This window comes from Panthera uncia (genome assembly GCF_023721935.1).
Source record: "Panthera uncia isolate 11264 chromosome A1 unlocalized genomic scaffold, Puncia_PCG_1.0 HiC_scaffold_17, whole genome shotgun sequence".
Taxonomy (NCBI): domain Eukaryota; kingdom Metazoa; phylum Chordata; class Mammalia; order Carnivora; family Felidae; genus Panthera; species Panthera uncia.
Genome location: NW_026057577.1, coordinates 2,167,362 through 2,187,059, shown reverse-complemented (window position 1 = coordinate 2,187,059; position 19,698 = coordinate 2,167,362).

Genomic DNA, 19,698 nt, shown 5'->3' with positions numbered 1-19,698 from the left:
AAAAAATTTTAAAAAATAAATAAATAAATAAATAAATAAATAAATATGACTGAACCAAATAGGTGCCCCTAGCTAAAGTGTTTCTTGTAAGAAATATGTGATTTTAAAAGAACATTGTTGGATGGAATAATTTTATTAAAGTATACACTTTATGAAGATATCCCATCTTTGTCTGATCTAATAAGGGTGTATCAATGTTTTCTATATGCCTCGGTAGCTGGGATACAAATGAAGATGTAAAGCTCTGGAGTCATCTGCATTTAATTAGCCATTCATTTCAAGATCATTTTTAACCTATGAATTCTGATTTCCAACTATTGAATTCATCACATCCTGTATTCCCCATATATCTTTGACTACACATCTTGACTGTCAGTAAATTAATAGTAGTAATCTTTTCAATGTGTGTGTCTCTTCTCAGAACACTATCATTTCTGTTTAGACTCCCAGGACATTTCTGGAACCATACATTGTGCTTGAGGCACTACTGGCTACTGGAGGAAGCTGTAGATTGGTTCTTTCAAAAATAACCATTAATAATATTATTTTTATTACCATGAATATAACCTGGAGATATAATTCAGACTTGTATGGGTTTGAGCATGAATTCTGAAGTAAAAACAGCTTTACAGTAATGGGGTGGCTTGCTGACCAGAAGAGGTACAGACTCCCTGGCAGTAATCTCCCCCATTATCCTCAATTACCCTAAAATAAGGCTCACTTCATCTTCTGTAAATAATTCACATCATTTGAATTCAGCATCAAATGTTGTAATCTATTATTTTAATATGTATCACAGTATTGAAATCAAGTGATGAATTATCTTTCCTAGAGGAAATGATATTTCTTAAGCACATATAATGACTTCCCCATTTATTTGTGTATCTCTATTGCTGAATAAGTATGTTTTACTTAGTCGCATATGAGACAAATCACACCAGAGAAAGGATTTTCATCTTTTATTATTTATTATTGTATTTTCAATATCTATAAAAGTGCCTGAGGGGGCACCTGAGTGGCTCAGTCAGTTAAGCGTCCGACTTCGGCCCAGGTCATGATCTCACATTTCATGAGTTTGAGCCCTGCATCGGGCTCTGTGCTGATGGCTCAGAGCCTGGAGCCTGCTTGGATTCTGTGTCTCCCTCTCTCTCTGTCCCTCCCCCACTCATGCTCTGTCTCTGTCTCCTTCAAAAATAAAAATGAAAAAAAGAAATTTAAAGTGCCTGAGAACTATTAGTTGTACATAAACATTAGTTGGATCAGCAAATAGATGAATAAAATAACTCTATATTGTCAATATACATTTCCAAATTAATAAAATGATCAAACACCAAGCAGGAAAGAGGTGTAAAGATGGTGGAGTAGCAAGGGGACCCAGAACTTGTCTCATCCCTCAAACACAGCTAGGTAAACATCAAACCATTTTGAACTACTAGGATTTTGATCTGAGGATTAACAGAACAATCTGCATAATTTCCTGCACAGAACCTGGCAGGTACATAATTTTGAGAATTAAACTGGGAGAGAGAAAAGCCCTGGTACCACCAAGGGGAGGGAGTTATTTTCATGAAGAGGAGGAAGATAGGGGTGGGGGGTGGAGAGCAGTGCAGTGTGTTTGTGCAAGAAAGCACTCTCCCTGAAAGCAGCTAAAGAGAAAGAGTGAAAATGTGCACAGGTATTCACACAAGGAAACTGTTACACAGAACCATTGATGGGGGGGGGGGAGAAGGTTTCAATACTGCCAGTTATTTTATAATCAATGGAACTAAGAACCTGTGAAGTGTCAGAGGTCAGCCCCTGGTGGTGCTCCAGCAGGGAAGCAGTACAGAGCCTTGGGAACAGGCAGTGCAGTCTGAGGATCCCCTGAGTTGCATGGGGAGAAGGGTTCCACTGCTTGGAGTGCATTTGGTACAGGTGATCTGGCCTCTCCATAGATAAAAGAAAGTCAGTGTAGCCATACTTATATCAGACAAATGACATTAAAAAAAAAACTGTAACAAGAGATGAAGAATGATATGTCATAATTAAGGGGTCTATCCATCAAGAAGATCCAATAATTGTAACTATTTATTCCCCTCCATCTTGGGAACAGCAAAATATATAAATCAGTTTATAACAAATATAAAGAAACCCACTGATAATAACACAATAATAGTAGGTGACATTGGGGCGCCTGGGTGGCTCAGTTGGTTGGGCGGCCAACTACAGCTCAGGTCATGATCTCGCAGTCTGTAAGTTCGAACCCTGCATCAGGCTCTGTGCTGACAGCTCAGAGCCTGGAGCCTGCTTCTGATTCTATGTCTCCCTCTCTCTCTGCCCCTTCCCTGCTTGCTCTCTGTCTCTCTCTGTCTCTGTCTCTCTCTCTCAAAAGTAATAAATATTAAAAACATTAAAAAGAAAAAAGAAAAACAGCTTCAAAAAATAGTAGGTGACATTAATACTCCACTTACAACAAAGGACGGATTATCTAAGCAGAAGATCAACAGGAAAACAATGATTTTGAGACACACTGGACCAGATGGACTTAACAGATACATTCATAACATTCCAACATAAAGTAGCAGAATGTACATTCCTTTTGAATGCACATGGAACATTCCCCAGAATAGATCACACATGGGGTCACAAATCAGCCCTCAACAAGTATAAAAAGATTGAGAACATACTGTGCATATTTTCAGATCACAATGCTATGAAACTTGAAGTTAACCTCAGGAAAAAAAATTGGAAAGTACTCAAATACATTGAGGTTAAAAAGCATCCTATTAAGGAATGAATGGACCAAGAAAAGTAAAGAAGAAAATAAAGTATGTATTTGTATACATGTAAGCAAATGAAAATGAAAATACAACAATGAATATCTTTGGCATACAGCAAAGGCAGTCCTAAGAGGGAACTGTATTGCAATTCAGTCCTACTTCAAGAAGTAAGAAAGGTCCCAATGCACAACCTAACCTTACAACTAGAGGAGCTAGAAAATGAAAAGCAAATAAACCTGGAAGCCAGCATAGAAAGGAAATAATAAAGATTAGACCAGAAATAAATTGTATAGAAACAAGCAAACTAAAAACAGTAAAACAGATCAATAATACTAAGAGCTGGTTCTGTGAAATAATTAACAAAATTGGGGTGCCTGGGTGGCCTAGTCAGTTAAGTGTCTGACTTTGACTCATGTCTTGATCTTACAGTTTGTGGGTTCAAGCCCAGCATTGGGCTCTGTACTGACAGCTCAGACCCTGGAGACTGCTTCAGATTCTGTTTCCTTTTCTCTCTGCACTTGCACTCTGTCTCTCAGAAATAAATAAACATTTAAAAATGTAAAATAAAAATAATAACAAACAGACTGATCAAAAAGAAAACAGAATGGACCCACATAGATAAAATCACAAATGAAAGAAGAGAGATTACAAGCAACATCAAAGAAATACCAAAAATTATAAGAGAATACTATGAATAATTATATGCCAAATACCTTGGCAATCTGGAGGAAATGGACAAATTCTTAGAAACTCCCAAACTACCAAAACTGAAACAGGAAGAAACAAAAAATTTTACAGACCCATAACCAGCAAATATTGAATCAGTGATCAAAAATCTCCTAACAAATAAGAGTCCTGGGCCGGAGGATTTCTCAGGGGAATTCTACCAAACATTTAAAGAACAGTTAATAGCTGTTCTTCTCAAACTGTTCCAAAAAATAGAAATAGAATAAAAACATCCAAACTTATTCTTCAAAGCCAACATTACCTTAATTCCAAAACCATACAAAGATCCCACTAAAAAGAATTACAGGCCAATATCGCTGATAAATCTGGATGCAAAATCCTCAACAAAACTAGCAAACTGAATCCAACAATACATTAAAAGATCACTCACCATGATCAAGTGGGGTTAATCCTGGGCCAAATAATAGGTTCAAAAATTGCAAATCAATCAATGTAATACACCGCATTAATAAAAGAAAGGATAAGAACCATATGCTCCTCTCAATAGATACAGGAAAATTATTTGACAAAATAAAGCATCCATTCTTGATAAAACCCTCAACAAGGTAAGGTTACAGGAAACATACCTCAACATAATAAAGGCCATATATGAAAAAAAAAAAACATAGCTAATATCATCCTTAATGGGGAAAAACTGAGAGCCTTTCTCCTATGGTCGGGAAATAGCATGTCCACTTTCACCATTACTATTTTACAGAGTATTGGAAGCTTTAGCCTCAGCAATCAGACAACAAAAAGAAATAAAACAAATTCAAATCAGTAAGGAAAAATAAAAACTTTCTATAATTGCAGATTACATGATACTTTATGTAGAAAACACAAAACTCTCCACCAAAAAAATTGCTAGAATAATTCATGAATTCAGTAAAGTCAGTGCATATAAAGTCAAGGTGCAGAAATGTGTTGCATTTCTATATACCAATAACAAAGCAGCAAAAAAGGAAATCAAGGAATGGATCCCATTTTCAATTGCAGCACAAACAATGAGATACCTAAGAATAAACATCACAAAAAAGGTAAGAGATATGTACTCTGAAAATATAGAACATTTATGAAAGAAATTGAAGAAGACACAAAAAAATGAAAAAAGAAAACAATATTCCATGCTTATGGATTGGAAGAACAAACATTGGTAAAATGTCTATACTACCAAAAGTAATCTACACATTAATGCAACTGTAAAATAATACCACCAGCATTTTTGCACAGCTAGACGAGACAATCCTAAAATTTATTTTTTAATATAAAATTTATTGTCAAATTTGTTTCCATACAACACCGAGTGTTCATCCCAACAGGTGCCCTCCTCAATGCCCATAACCCACTTTCCCCTCCCCCCGACCCCCCATCAACCCTCAGTTTATTCTCAGTTTTTAAGAGTCTCTTATGGTTTGGCTCCTTCCCTCTCTGTAACTTTTTTTCCCCTTCCCCTCCTCCATGGTCTTCTGTTAACTTTCTCAGGAGCCGCATTTGAGGGAAAACATGGTACCTATCTTTCTCTGTATGACTTACTTAACTTTACACAATACTCTCCAGTCCCATTCACGTTGGTAAAAAAAAAAAAAAAGACATATTTCATTCTTTATCATTGCCAAGTGGTATTCCATTGTATATATAAACCACAACTTCTTTATCCATTCATCACTTGATGGACTTTTAGGCTCTTTCCATAATTTGGCTATTTTTGAAAGGGCTGCTATAAACATTGGGGTACAATTGCCCCTATGAATCAGCACTCCTGCATCGCTTGGGAGGATAGCAGTGCTATTGCTGGGTCATAGGGTAGATCTATTTTTAGTTCTTTGAGGAACCTTCACACTATTTACCAGAGTGGGTGGGTACACCAGTTTGCATTCCCACCAACAGTGCGAGATGGTTCCCATTTCTCCACATCCTCTCCAGCATCTACAGTCTCCTGATTTGTTCATTTTAGCTAAATTCATTTAGCATTTTAGCCAAAACCTCAGAGACGTTTTTTCCTGCTTTCTCCTCTAGGGTTTTCATGGTTTCCTGTCTCACATACCTGTCCTTCATCCATTTTGAGTTTATTTTTGTGAATGGTGTAAAAAAAGTGGTCTAGTTTCATTCTTCTGCATGTTGCTGTCCAGTTCTCCCAGCACCATTTGCTAATGAGACTGTCTTTTTTCCACTGGATATTCTTTCCTGCTTTGTCAAAGATTAGTTGGCCATACTTTTGTGGGTCTAATTCTGGGGTCTTTATTTTATTCCATTGGTCTCTGTGTCTGTTTTTGTGCCAATACTGTGCTGTCTTGATGATTACAGCTTTGTAGTAGAGGCTAAAGTCTGGGATTGTGATGCCTCCCGCTTTGGTCTCCTTCTTCAATATTACTTTGGCTATTCGGGGTATTTGTGGTTCCATACAAATTTTAGGATTGCTTGTTCTAGCTTCAAGAAGAATACTGGTGCAATTTTGATTGGGATTGCATTGAATGTGTAGATAGCTTTGGGTAGTATTGACATTTTAACAATATTTATTCTTTCAATCCATGAGAACGGAATGTTTTTCCATTTCTTTGTATCTTCTACAATTTCCTTCAAAAGCTTTCTATAGTTTTCAGCATACAGATCTTTTACATCTTTGGTTATGGCTATTCCTATGAATTTTATGATTCTTGGTGCCATTGTGAATGGGATCAGTTTCTTTATTTCTCTTTCTGTGGCTTCGTTATTAGTGTATAAGAATGCAACTGATTTCTGTACATTAATTTTGTATCCTGTGACTTTGCTGAATTCATGTATCAATTCTAGCACAGTTTTCGTGGAGTCTATCTGGTTTTCCATGTATAATATCATGTCATCTGCAACAAGTGAAAAGTTGACTTCATCTGTGCCAATTTTGATGCCTTTGATTTCCTTTTGTTGTCTGATTGCTGATGCTAGAACTTCCAACAATATGTTAAATCACAGTGGTGAGAGTGGACAACCCTGTCATGTTCATCATCTCAGTGGGAAAGCTCTCAGTTTTCCCCATTGAGAATTATATTAGCTGTGGGCTTTTCATAAATGGATTTTATGATAAGTATGTTCCTTCAATCCCTACTTTCTCGAGGGTTTTTATTAAGAAAGGGTGCTGCATTTTGTCAAATGCTTTTTCTGCATCAATTGACAGGATCATATGGTTCTTATCTTTTTTTTTATTAATGTGATGTATGATATTGATTGATTTGTGAATTTTGAACCAGCCCTGCAGTCCAGGAATGAATCCCACTTGATCATGGTGAATATTTTTTTATATGCTGTTGAATTTGATTTTCTAGTATCTTAAGGAGAATTTTTGCATCCATATTCATGAGGGATATTGACCTGTAGTTATCTTTTTTTGCTGGGTCTCTGTCTGGTTTAGAAATCAAAGTAACGCTGGCTTCATAGAATGAGTCTGGAAGTTTTGCTTCCCTTTCTATTTTTTGGAACATCTTCGGAAGGATAGGTATTATCTGCGCTTTAATGTCTGGTAGAATTCCCCAGAGAAACCATCTGGTCCTGGACTCTTATTTCTTGGGAGATTTTTGATAACTGATCCAATTTCTTCACTAGTTTGGGTCTGTTCAAGTTTTCTATTTCTTCCTGTTTGAGTTTTGGAAGTGTGTGTGTGCTTAGGAATTTTTCCAGTTCTTCCAGGTTGTGTAGTTTGTTGGCATATAATTTTTCATAGTATTCTCTGATAATTATTTGTATTTCTGAGGGATTGGTTGCAATAATTCCATTTTCATTCATGTTTTTATCTATTTGGGTCATCTCCCTTTTCTTTTTGAAAAGCCTGGCTAGAGGTTTATCAATTTTGTTTCTTTTTTCAAAAGCAACTCTTGGTTTCATTGATCTGCTCTACAGTTTATTTTTTTAGATTCTATATTGTTTTTTCTCCTCTGATCCTTATTATTTCTCTTCTTCTGCTGAGATTGGGGTGTTTTGCTGTTCTGTTTCTATTTCCTTTAGGTGTGCTATTAGATTTGTATTTGGGACTTTCCTTGTTTTTTTTAAATATGCCTGGATTGCAATGTATTTTCCTCTCAGGACTGCTTTTGCTGCATCCCAAAGCATTTGGATTGTTGTATTTTCATTTTCATTCGTTTTCATATATGTTTTAATTTCTTCTCTAATTGCCTGGTTGACCCATTTATTCTTTCATAGGATGTTCTTTAACCTCCATGCTTTTGGAGGTTTTCCAGACTTTTTCCTGTGGTTGATTTCAAGTTTCATAGCATGGTAGTCTGAAAGTGTGCATGGTATGATCTCAATTCTTTTATACTTATGAAGGGCTGTTTGATGACCCAGTATGTGATCTATCTTGGAGAATGTTCCATGTGCACTGGAGAAGAAAGTATATTCTATTGCTTTGGGATGCAGAGTTCTAAACATATCTGTCAAGTCCACCTGATACAATGTATCACTCAGGTCCCTTGTTTCTTTATTGATTCTCTGTCTAGATGATCTATCCACTTCTGTCAGTGGAGTATTAAAGTCCCCTGCAATTACCACATTTTTATCAATAAGGTTGCTTATGTTTGTCATTAATTGTTTTATCTATTTTGGTGCTATCAAATTCGGTGCATAGACATTTATAATTGTTAGATCTCCATGATTGATAGATACTGTGATTACTATATAATGACCTTATTCATCTCTTGTTACAACCTCTAATTTAAAGTCTCATTTGTCTGATATAAGTATGGCTACTCCAGCTTTCTTTTGACTTCCAGTAGCATGATAGATAGTTCTTCATCCCCTCACTTTCAATCTGAAGGTGTCTTCAGGTCTAAAATGAGTCTCTTGTAGACAGCAAATACATGGGTCTTGTTTTTTAATATCCATTCTGATACCCTATGTCTTTAGGTTGGAGCATTTAGTCCATTTATATTCAGTGTTATTATAGAAAGGCATGGGTTAGAGTCATTGTAATATCTGTAGGTTTCTTGCTTGTAGAGGTGTCTCTGGTACTTTGTGGTCCTTGAAACATTTCACTCACAGAGTCCCCCTTAGGATCTCTTGCAGGGCTGATTTAGTGGTGATGAATTCCTTCAGTTTTTGTTTGTTTGGGAAAACCTTTATCTCTCCTGAATGATAGATTCGCTGGATAAAGGATTCTTGGCTGCATTTTTTTTTTCTGTTCATCACATTGAAGATTCTCTGTCATTCGTTTCTGGCCTGCCAAGTTTCAGTAGATAGGTCTTCTACTACCCTTATATGTCTACCTTTGTAAATTAGGGTATGCTTATATCTCTAGCTGCTTTCAGAATTCTCTTTATCTTTTTATTTTGCCAGTTTCACTAGGATATGTCGTGCAGAAAATTGATTCAAGTTACGTCCGAAGGGAGTTCTCTATGCCTCTTGGATTTCAATGTCCCAGATCAGGGAAGTTCTCAGCTATGATTTGTTCAAGTACACATTCAGCACCTTTCTCTCTCTTCTTCTTCTGGAATTCCTATGATGAGGATATTGTTCAGTTTGATTGCATCACTTAGTTCTCTAATTCTCCCCTTATACTCCTGGATTTTTTTATCTCTATTTTTCTCAGCTTCCTCTCTTTCCATAATTTTATCTTCTAATTCATCTATTTTCTCCTCTGCCTCTTCAATCCGTGCTGTGCCCACCTCCATTTTATTTTGCACCTCATTGATAGCATTTTTTAGTTCCTCATTACTATTTCTTAGTCCCTTGATATCTGTAACAATAGATTCTCTGCTGTCGTCTATGCTTTTTTCAAGCCCATCAATTAACTTTATGACTATTATTCTAAATTATTATTCTGTTATATTACTGAAATCAGTTTTGGTCAATTGGTTAGGTGTCACTACTTCCTGGAGTTTCTTTTGAGGACAGTTCTTCTGTTTTTTCATTTTGTGTAGTCCCTGCAGTAGCTCCAAACTGCAGGACACTTCCCATGTGCTGTCCAGAGAAACTTGTGTTGGTGGGCAGGCCACAGTCAGACCCTATGTCTGCCCCCAGCCCACTACTGGGGCTACAGTCAGACTGGTGTGTACCTTATCTTCCACTTTCCCAAGGGCACGTCTCACTGTGGAGTGGTGTGGCCCCTGTCTGGCTGTTTGCACACTGCCAGGCTTGTGATGCTTCTTCGATGGGATCTGGCCAAGGGTGTTTTACAGGGGGTGGATCTGCCAGGTGCACATAGGTGGGAGGAGTAGGCTTAGCTTGCTTTGCCTTAGGTGGTCCCCTGCAGGAGGCGCCCTGCAGCACCAGAGGGAGGTGGGCCCTTTGGAGAGATAGATCCACAAAAGCACAGCATTGGGCATTTGCTTAGTGCAAGCAAATTCGGTGGTGGGAACTGGTTCCCTTTGGAATTTCGGCTGGGGGTGAGAGAGGGAAATGACTCCTGCCAACAACTTTGTTCCCCCACTGTGCTCTGTCCTCCCAGAGCTCAACAACTCTCCCTCCCAGTGTCCTCTCTCACTCCCCACTCTCTGAAAGGAGAGCTGTTGACTTTTAACATTCCAGATGTTAAATCCTACTGGCTGTCAGAACTCACTGAATTGGCTTCTCCACTTTTGCAAGCCAGACTTGGGAGTCTCTGCCTTGCTGGGCAGGCTGACCTCCACCAACCCAGCTCCCTCCTGCCAGTCCTTGTAGCATGCACTGCCTCTCCACCCTTCCTACCCTCTTCCATGGGCCTCTTGCCTACACTTGGCTCCAGAGAGTCTGTTCTGTTAGTCTTCAGGTTGTTTTCTTGGTTATTTTGACAAATGTCAGTGGAATCTAAGTGATCAGCAGGATGAGGTGAGCCCAGTGTCCTCCTATTCCACCATCTTCCTGTTCCCTCCCATTCCAAAAATTTGTATGGAACCACAAAAGACCCTGAATAGCCAAAGCAATCCTGAAAAAGCAAAATAAAACAGCAGGTATTATTATTCTAGATTTCAAGCTATATTACAAACATGTAGTCATAAAGACAGTATGGTACTGGCACAAAAACAGACAAACAGATCAATGGAACAGAATAGAAAATTAGAAATGGACCCACAAATATTGGTCACCTAATCTTCAATAAAGCAGGAAGAATATTCAATGGAAAAAAAAGACTGTCTCATCAACAAAGGTGCTGGGAAAACTGGACAGTGACATACAAAAGATTGAAACTAGACCTTTTTTACACCACACATAAAAATAAATTCAAAAAGTTTGAAAGACCTAAATGTGACATAGGAAATCATCAAAATCCTAGAGAAGAACACAGGCAGCAACCTCTTTGACCTCGGTTGCAGCAACTTTTTAGTAGACTCATCACGGAAGGCAAAATAAACAAAAGCAAATATGAACTATTGGGACCTCATCAAGATAACATTTCTGCACAGCAAATGAAACAATCAGCAAAACTAAAAGGCAGCTGATGGAATGGGAGAAGATATTTGCAAATGACATATCAGATGAAGGGTTATTATCCAAAATCTACAGAAAACTTACAAACTCAACACCAAAAAAAAAATAATAATAATAATCCAGTGAAGAAAATATGCAAAATACATGAGTAGGCACTTTTGCAAAGAAGCCATCCAGAAGGCTGACGAGACACATGAAAGGATGCTCAACATCACTAATTACCAGGGAAATAAAAGTCAAAACCACAATGAGATATCAACTCACATTGTTAGAATGGCTTAAATTAACAATCAAAAAGAAAAAAAAACAACAACAATAGGTGTTGGTGAGAATGCAGAGAAAGAAGAACCCTCTTACACTGTTTGTGGGAATGCAAACTTGTACAATCACTGAAGAGAAGTATGGAGTTCCCACCAAAAAACTGGAAATAGAACTACCCTATGATCCAGCAATTGAACTATTAGGTATTTACTCAAAGGATACAAAAATACAGATTTGAAGGGATACATGCTCCTCACTCTTTATAGCAGCTTTGTCTGCAATACCTATACTATGGGGAGAGCTCAAATTTCCATCTACTAATGAATGGATAAAGAAAACGTGATATATCACAAAAACACTCCAAGTACTAAGCAGTCAATATACACCTTATTGAATTAATTAATTTTTTATTTAACAATCTTATATGTGCTTTGTTCAATTACCTGAAAGATTTCTCAAGATAAAGTAGCCATGTTTATTTGAATCTCTTTACTTATTATTGGTCTGCTCATGTCTTCAGTTTCTTTATCAGTCAGTCTTGGTATGTTGTATTATTCAATTTGTTGGCTCATTATTCTTCTTAGTATTCTCTTATGATCCTTTGTTTTTATGTGGCATTGGCTGTGTCTTGTCTTTGATTTCTCATTTTATTTGAGTTTTTTTTTTTTTCTTAGTGTAGGGGAAATGGCTTGTCGGTGTTGTTTATATTTTTCCTTTTTTTTTTTTTAGGCTCAGGTATAGAATTTAGAGATTTGTCACTTACATAAAATTCCCAGTACTCATCATAATATGTGCTCTCCTTAAAACCCATCACCCATCTAGTCCATCCCTGACTTGCTCCCTCCATCAATCTTCAGTTTGTTCTCTATCATTAAGAGTCTCTCATGGTTTGTTTCCGTCTCTCTTTTTCCCCCTCCCATGTGTCCATCTGTTTTGTTTCATAAATTCCACATGTGAGTGAAATCATGTGGCATTTGTCTTTCTCTGACTGACTTCTTTTGCTTAGCATAATACACTCTAGCTCCAGCCATGTCATGGCAAGATGACGTTCTTTTTGATGGCTGATTAATAATCTTCTTTTTCCATTCATAAGTCAATGGGCATTTGGACTCTATCCATAATTTGGTTTTTGGGGATAATGCTGCTGCAAACAATATGGTGCATGTATCCCTTCAAATCTGTATTTTTGTATCCTTTGCATAAATAGCTAGCAGTGTAAATGTTGAGTTGTAGAGTAGTTTTATTTTTTCCCACTTTTTGTGGAAACTCCACACTGTTTTCCAGACTAGTTGCTCTAGTTTGCATTCCCACCAATAGTGTAACAAGGTTCGTCTTTCTCTGTATCCTCATCAACACCTGCTGTTTCCTGTGTTGTTGATTTTAGCCATTCTTATAGATGTGAGGTGATATCCCATTGAATTTTCATTTCTTGTCTTGATCTTAGTGGAAGATATTTTAGCTTTTCACTCTGGAGTATAATGGTAACTGCTGGCTTCTCATATATGGTCTTTATTAGGCTAGGGTGCATTCCTTATACCTAGTTTGTTGAAGTTTTTAATCCTGTAAGTGTCTTGAATTTTTTCAAAAGCTTTTTTTTTGCATTTACTGATGTTATAATTTTGATTTTTATTCTGCTAATGTGTGTCCTCTTTATTGATTTATATATTTTGAAGTATCATTGAAAAACACAGATAAATCCCACTTGATCATGATGTATAGTCTTTTTAAAGTACCGTTGGATTAGATTTGATAGATTTTGTTGAGGAAATTTGCTTCTGTGTTCATTATGGATATTGGCTTATAATATCCTTTCATTATATTTTCCATGTCTGGCTTTGAAATGAGTATAATACTGGCTTTTTAGAATTTATTTGGAAGTATTCCTTCTTTAGTTTTCTGAAGATTTTAAAAGTTTGACATTTTTTAATGATTGGTAACATTTCCTTATGAAACCATCTAGTCCTGAAATTTTGTTTGTTTGGGGTTTCTTGAATACTAATTCAATTCATTACTAGTAATTTGTCTGTTCAAATTGTCTACTTTTTCCTGATTCAGTTTTGGAAGATTATATGCTTTTAAAAATTTATCAATTTCTTTTATATTGTCCAATTTTTGGAATATAATTGTTATAATATTCTCATATAATTATTTTTTAAATTTAATTCCAATATAGTTAACATGAGGTATTATATTGGTTTCAGGTGTACAATACAGTGATTCAACTATTCTGTGCATTACTTGATGCTCATGGTGCTAAGTGTACTCTTTAATTCCCTTCACCTATTTCACTCATCCCCCTACCCATACAAATATTTATATTTCTGTGGTATCAGTTGTAATGTCCCCTCCTTCACTTCTAATTTTGAATCTTCTCTTAGTATACCTAATGGTTTGTCAATTTTATCTTAAAAAAATCAGTCCTTTTATTTTTTCTACTCTTTTTCTATTTTCTCATTGATTTATCTATGCTCTGTTTTTTTTTTTTTTATATTCTTGCTTTTCTTAACTTTGGGCTTAGCTTATTATTTCATAGTTTCTTGAGGTATAAAGGTAGGTCGTTTATTGAGGTCTTTCTTCTTTTTAATATAGGAGGTCATCATTATAAATGTAGGATCTAAAACTGGTAATCTCCTAGAAGAAAACATAACTTGAAAGCTTCATAATGTTGATTTTGTCAATGATTTTATGGATATGTTACTTAAATCACTAAAGCAAAAATAAGAAAGTGGGGCTACATCAAACTACAAAGCTTATGCATAGCAAATGAAACAATACCAGAATGAAATAGCAACCCATAAAACAAGAGAATATATCTGTAAAGTGTATATCTGATGAGGAGTTAATTTTCAAATATATGAGGAATTCATACAACTCAGTAGCAAAACAAAAAGCAAAACAAAACAAAACAATACAATACAAAAAGCAAATACCTCAAATAAAAAGTGTGCAAAGGACTTGAATAGACTTTTATCGACAAAAAATACAAAAGACCAACAAATATATGAAAAGATGATGCTCAATATCACCATCATGAAATTGCAAATCAAAATCCTACTGTGATATACCTCACATCTGCTAGAATGGCTATTAACAAAATTATCAAAAAGAAAAAAAAGATACATTTTGGTGACAACATAGATAAAAGGAAATCCTTATACACTGTGGATGGAAATGTAAAATTGTACAGCCAATGTGTAAAACAGTATGAAGATTTCTCAAAAAAAATTAAAAAAATAAATTTAACTTATACCCAAGAGTCCAATGTCTTTTTAAAGATTATCAAAATAATTAAACCATAGTGTCAAAAATACCTGCACTCCCATGTTTATTGCAGTATAATTGACAATACTCAAGATATGGAAACAATTACAATGCCATTTTTTGGATAAATGGACAATGAAAATGTACTATATTATATACGATGCAATGCTATTTAATTAAAAAAATGAATAAATCCCTACTATTAGTTACAGCATGGATGGACCTAGATGACATTATGGGAAGTGTAATAAGTCAGTCACAGAAAGAAAAATACTAACTAATTCTACTATTATGAGGTATCTAAAATAGTCCAACTCAGAAGGGGAAAATAAAATGGTGATTTCTAGAGAATAAAGAGCTGAGATTGGAGGTGATAGGTGTGTTTATTAGTTCAATTGTAGTGAGAGTACCATGAATGTACGCATATATCCAAACTCAGCAAAAGGTATCCATTATATATGTGCAATATTTCATAAAAAAATGTATCAAAATTAAATAAAACTAAATGAGAGAGAAAATGTGGTTATCAAGCAAGCTACCACTTTGAGCTACTGGAACTCAACCAGCAGAGAATTATTTTTTTAACTTTATAATTTTAATTCCAGGATATTTAACATACAGGGTTATATTTATTTCATGCATACAATATACTGGTTCAACAATTCTATACATTATTCAGTGCTCATCATGACAAAGTGTACCCATTGATCCTCAGCTGCTATTGCACCCTTCCCTCCACCCACCTCCCCTCTGGTAACCATCAGCTTGTTTTCTATAGCTAAGAGTCTGTTTCTTAGTTTGCTTTTTTTTTCATTTGTTGATTTTGTTGTTGTAGTTGTTTCTTCCAAGATTTTATTTTAACTCATATTAGTTAACATATAGTGTGGTATTGGTTTCAGGAGAGAATTTAGCGGATTCTTCACTTACATATAACATCCAGTTCTCATCACAAGTGCCCTCCTTAATATACATCACCCATTTATTCTATCCCCCCCACACACACCTCCCGTCCAACAACCTTCAGTTTGTTCTCTATAGTTAACAGTTTCTTTTGATTTTCTCCCATTTCTGTTTTTATCTTACTTTATTTTCCTTCCCTTTCCCTATATCAATCTCTCTTGTTTCTTAAATTCCACACATGAATGAAATCATATCGTATTTTTCTTTATCCGACTGACTTATTTCACTTGGCAAGATATCTTCTGGATCTATCCACATTATTGCAAATGGCAAGATTTCATTTTTTTTTTTTATTCCTGAGCAATACTCCATTTATCCATTCATCAGTCAATGGACATTTGGGCTCTTTCCATATGAGTGGAATAATATATTATTTATCTTTCTCCAATTTATTTATTTCATTTAACACTATAGTCTCTAGCTCCATCCATGTTGTTGCAAATGGCAAGTTTTCATTCTTTTTTATGACATAATAATATTCCATTGTGTATATACACCACAAGTTCTTTATCCATTCATCTATTGATGGACACTTTTGCTACTTCCATAATCTGGCTATTGTAAATAATGGTGCAATAAACACAGTGGTGTATATATCTCTTTGAACTAGTGCTTTTGTTTTTTGGGTAAATATCCAGTGGTGCAATTATTAGATACTAGGGTAGTTCTATTTTTTTTTTTACATTTTGAGGAAACTCCATACTGTTTTCTATAGTGGCTGCATTACTTTGCATTCCTACCAACAGTGCATGAAGGTTCCTTTTTATGCACATCATCACCAACACTTATTTTTTCTTGTCTTGCTGATTTTTCCCATTCTGACAGGTGTAAGGTGATATACTATTGTAGTTTTAATTTGCATTTCCCTGATGATCAGTGATGTTGAGCATATTTTCATCTGTCTGTTGGTCATCTGTATTTGTTCTTTGCAGAAATGCCTGTCCATGTCTTCTGCCCATTTTAATTGAATTATTTCTTGTTTGGTGTTGAGTTGTATCAGTTCTTTATATATTTTGGATATTCATCCTTTATTGGATATGCCATTTGCAAATATATCCTCTTATTCAGTAGGTTACCTTTCAGTTTTGCTGATTGTTTCTTTCGCTGTTCAAAAGCTTTTTATTTTGATATAGTTTCAATAGTTTATTTTTGCTTTGTTTCCATTGCTTCAGGAGACATATCTAGAAAAAATATTCCTGTGGCAAATGTCAGAGAAATTACAGCCTGTGTTCTCTTGTAAGATATTTATACTTTCAGGTCTCACAAAGAAGTTTTTAATCTATTTTGAGCTTATTTTTGTGTGTAGTGAAAGGAAGTGGTGTAGTTTCATTCTTTTGCATGCACCAGTCCAATTTTGCCAATACCATTTGTGAAAGAGACCATCATTTTCCCATTGTATATTTATTTCTCCTTTCTCAAAGATTAATTTCCCATGTAATTATGGGTTTATATCTTCATTTTCAATTCTATTCCATTGATCTAAGTGTCTATTTTTATGCCGATACAATACTGTTTGGATTGCTACAGCTTTATAGTATAACCGAAAGTCTGGAATTGTGATACCTACAGTAGTGTTTTTCTTTTTCATGATTTCTTTTGTTATTTGAAGTCTTTTCTGGTTATATACAAGTTTTATAATTATTTTAGTTCTGTAAAAAAATGTTGTTGGAATTTTGATAGGGACTTTATTAAATCTATAGCTTGCTTTAGGTTGTATAGATATTGTAACAATTTTAGTTCTTCCAATCCATGAGCATGGCATGTCTTTTTTTTTTTTTCTTTTATCATCTTGAATTTCTTTCACCAATGTTTTATACTTTTCCAGATTCCAAATATTTTACTTATTTGGTCAAGTTTATTCTTAGATGTTTTCTTGTGTTTTTTTTTTTTTTTGGTGCAATTATAAATTGGATTGTTTTCTTAATTTCATTTTCTGCTGCCTCATTATTTAAGTATAGGAATGCAGCTGATTTCCATTCATTGATTTTGTATACTGTGATTTGTCTGAATTCATTTATAATTTGAGTAGTTTTTTCATGGAGTCTTTCAGGGTTTCTCTATATAGCATCATAGCATCTGCAAATAGTGAAGGTTTTACTTCTTCTTTACCAATTTTATATTTTTATTTTATTTTTCAGATTCTTATGACTAGGATTTCAAGTACTATGTTGAATAAACGGGGTAAAAGTGTACATCCTTGTCTTGTTCTTGATTGTAGGGGGAAAGTTCTGGGTTTTTCACCATTGAGTATGATATTTTCTGTTGGTTCATCATATAAGGCCTTTATTACATTGAAGAATTTTCCCTCTACAATACGTGGTTGAAGGTTTTAAACATTTATGGGTATTGTGCTTTGTCAAATGCTTTTTCTGGATCTATTAAAATCATTATATGGTTCTTACATTTTCTTTTATAATTGTGATGTATCACATTGATTGATTTCCAAATATTGAACCATACTTGCAACCCCAGAGTAAATCCCACTTGATCATGGTGAGTACTCATTAATGTATTGTTGGATTTGGTTTGCTAGTTTTGTGAGGATTTTGCGTCTATGCTCATCATAGATATCAGCCTAAATTTTTTTGTTTGTTTGTTTGTTTTGTTTTGTTTTTGGTGCTATATTTATCTTATTTTAATATCAGGTAAAACTGACCTCATTGAATGCATTTGATAGCTTTCCTTTCTCATATTTTTGGAATAGTTTGAGAAGGATAGATACTAACTCTTCTTTAAATGTTTGATACAATTAACCTGTGATTCTGTCTGATCCTTAATATTTGTTGTTGGGAGGTTTTTTGTTTGTTTGTTTGTTTCTGAGTCAATTTAATTGTGAGTAATTTGTTCAAATTTTCTTTCTGCTTCTTTTTGTAGCTTATGTTTTTAGGAATTTTCCATTTTTTCCTCTGTATTTTCCAATTTATTGACATTTAATTTGTCACAATATTCCTTGGTAATCTTTTGCATTTTTGTGGTGTTGGTTGATATTTCTCCTCATTCATTTGAATTATTTGAATCCTCTCTCTCTCTGTCTCTCTTTCTTTTGTTTTATGAGTCTGGCCAGAGGTGTATCAATTTTATTGATCTTTTCAAAGAAACAGTTGCTGGTTTCTTTTAACTGTTCTAATGTTTCTTGTTTTTGTTTTGTTTTGTTTTCATTTCTATTGTTTTAAATTTCTATATCATTTATTTTTTTCTATTTTTGATTATTTTGTTCCTTCTACTGGATTTTTGTTTGATTTGTTCTTCCTTTTGTAGGTCAAGTAAGTGCAAGGTATGTTGCTTACTTCCGACTCTTGTTGCTTTTTGAGGTAGGCCCTTATTGCTATTAATTTCCCTCTGATAAATGCTTTTGCTACTTCCCAAAGATTTTGAACCATTTTGTTTACATTTTCATTTGTTTTCATGTATTTTTTTATTTCTTCTTTAATTTTTTTGGTTGACTCCTTCATTGTTTACTACAATGTTATTCAATCTTCTTGTATTTGTGGTCTTTCCTTTTTTTATTGTTTTTTTTTCTAGATTTTTAGTGTTATGTTCAGAAAAAATGTATGGTATTATCTCAATAGTTTTGTGCTCACTGACAGTTTTGTGTGGCCTAATATATGATCTATTCTGGAGAATGTTTCATGTGAAGTTGGAAAGAATGTGCATTTTATTGTGTTAGGTGGAATTTCTGAAAATGTCTGCTAAATTCATTTTGTCTAATGTGTCTTTGTTAAGCTACTGTTGATTTTCTGTTTGGATAATCTGTCCATTGATGTATGTAAAGTGTTAAAGTACTCTACTAGTGTTGTATTGCTATTGATTATTTCCTTTATGTTTGTTATTAACTCTTTTATACATTTCCGTGTTATCATGTTGAGTTCATCAATATTTACAATTGTTATATCTTCTTGTCAGATTGTCCCCTTTATTATTATAGAATGCCTTTCTGTGTCTCTTGTTACAGTCTTTATTTTAAACTATATTTTGCATGATGCAAATATTGTTACCTTGGCTTTCTTTGATATCTGTTTGCATGACAAAATGTTTCCCCTTCCCCTCAATTTCAGTCAGCATGTTTCTTTAGGTTTGAAATGACTTTTTGTAGGCAGCTTATAGATTGTCCTTATTTGTTTATCCACTGTATCACATTATGTCTTCTGGTTGGACCATTTGCTTTATTTACATTCACAGAAATTATTGATAGATATGCATTTATTACTAATTTGTTACTTGTTTTATTTGTTTTTTGTAGTTTTTTCCTGATCCATTCTACCCTTGTTCTTTTCAAGGTTTGTTGACTTTCTTTAGTAATATACTTGCATTCTTTTCTCTCTGTTTGCATATTACTGGTTTTTCATTTGTGGATAACATT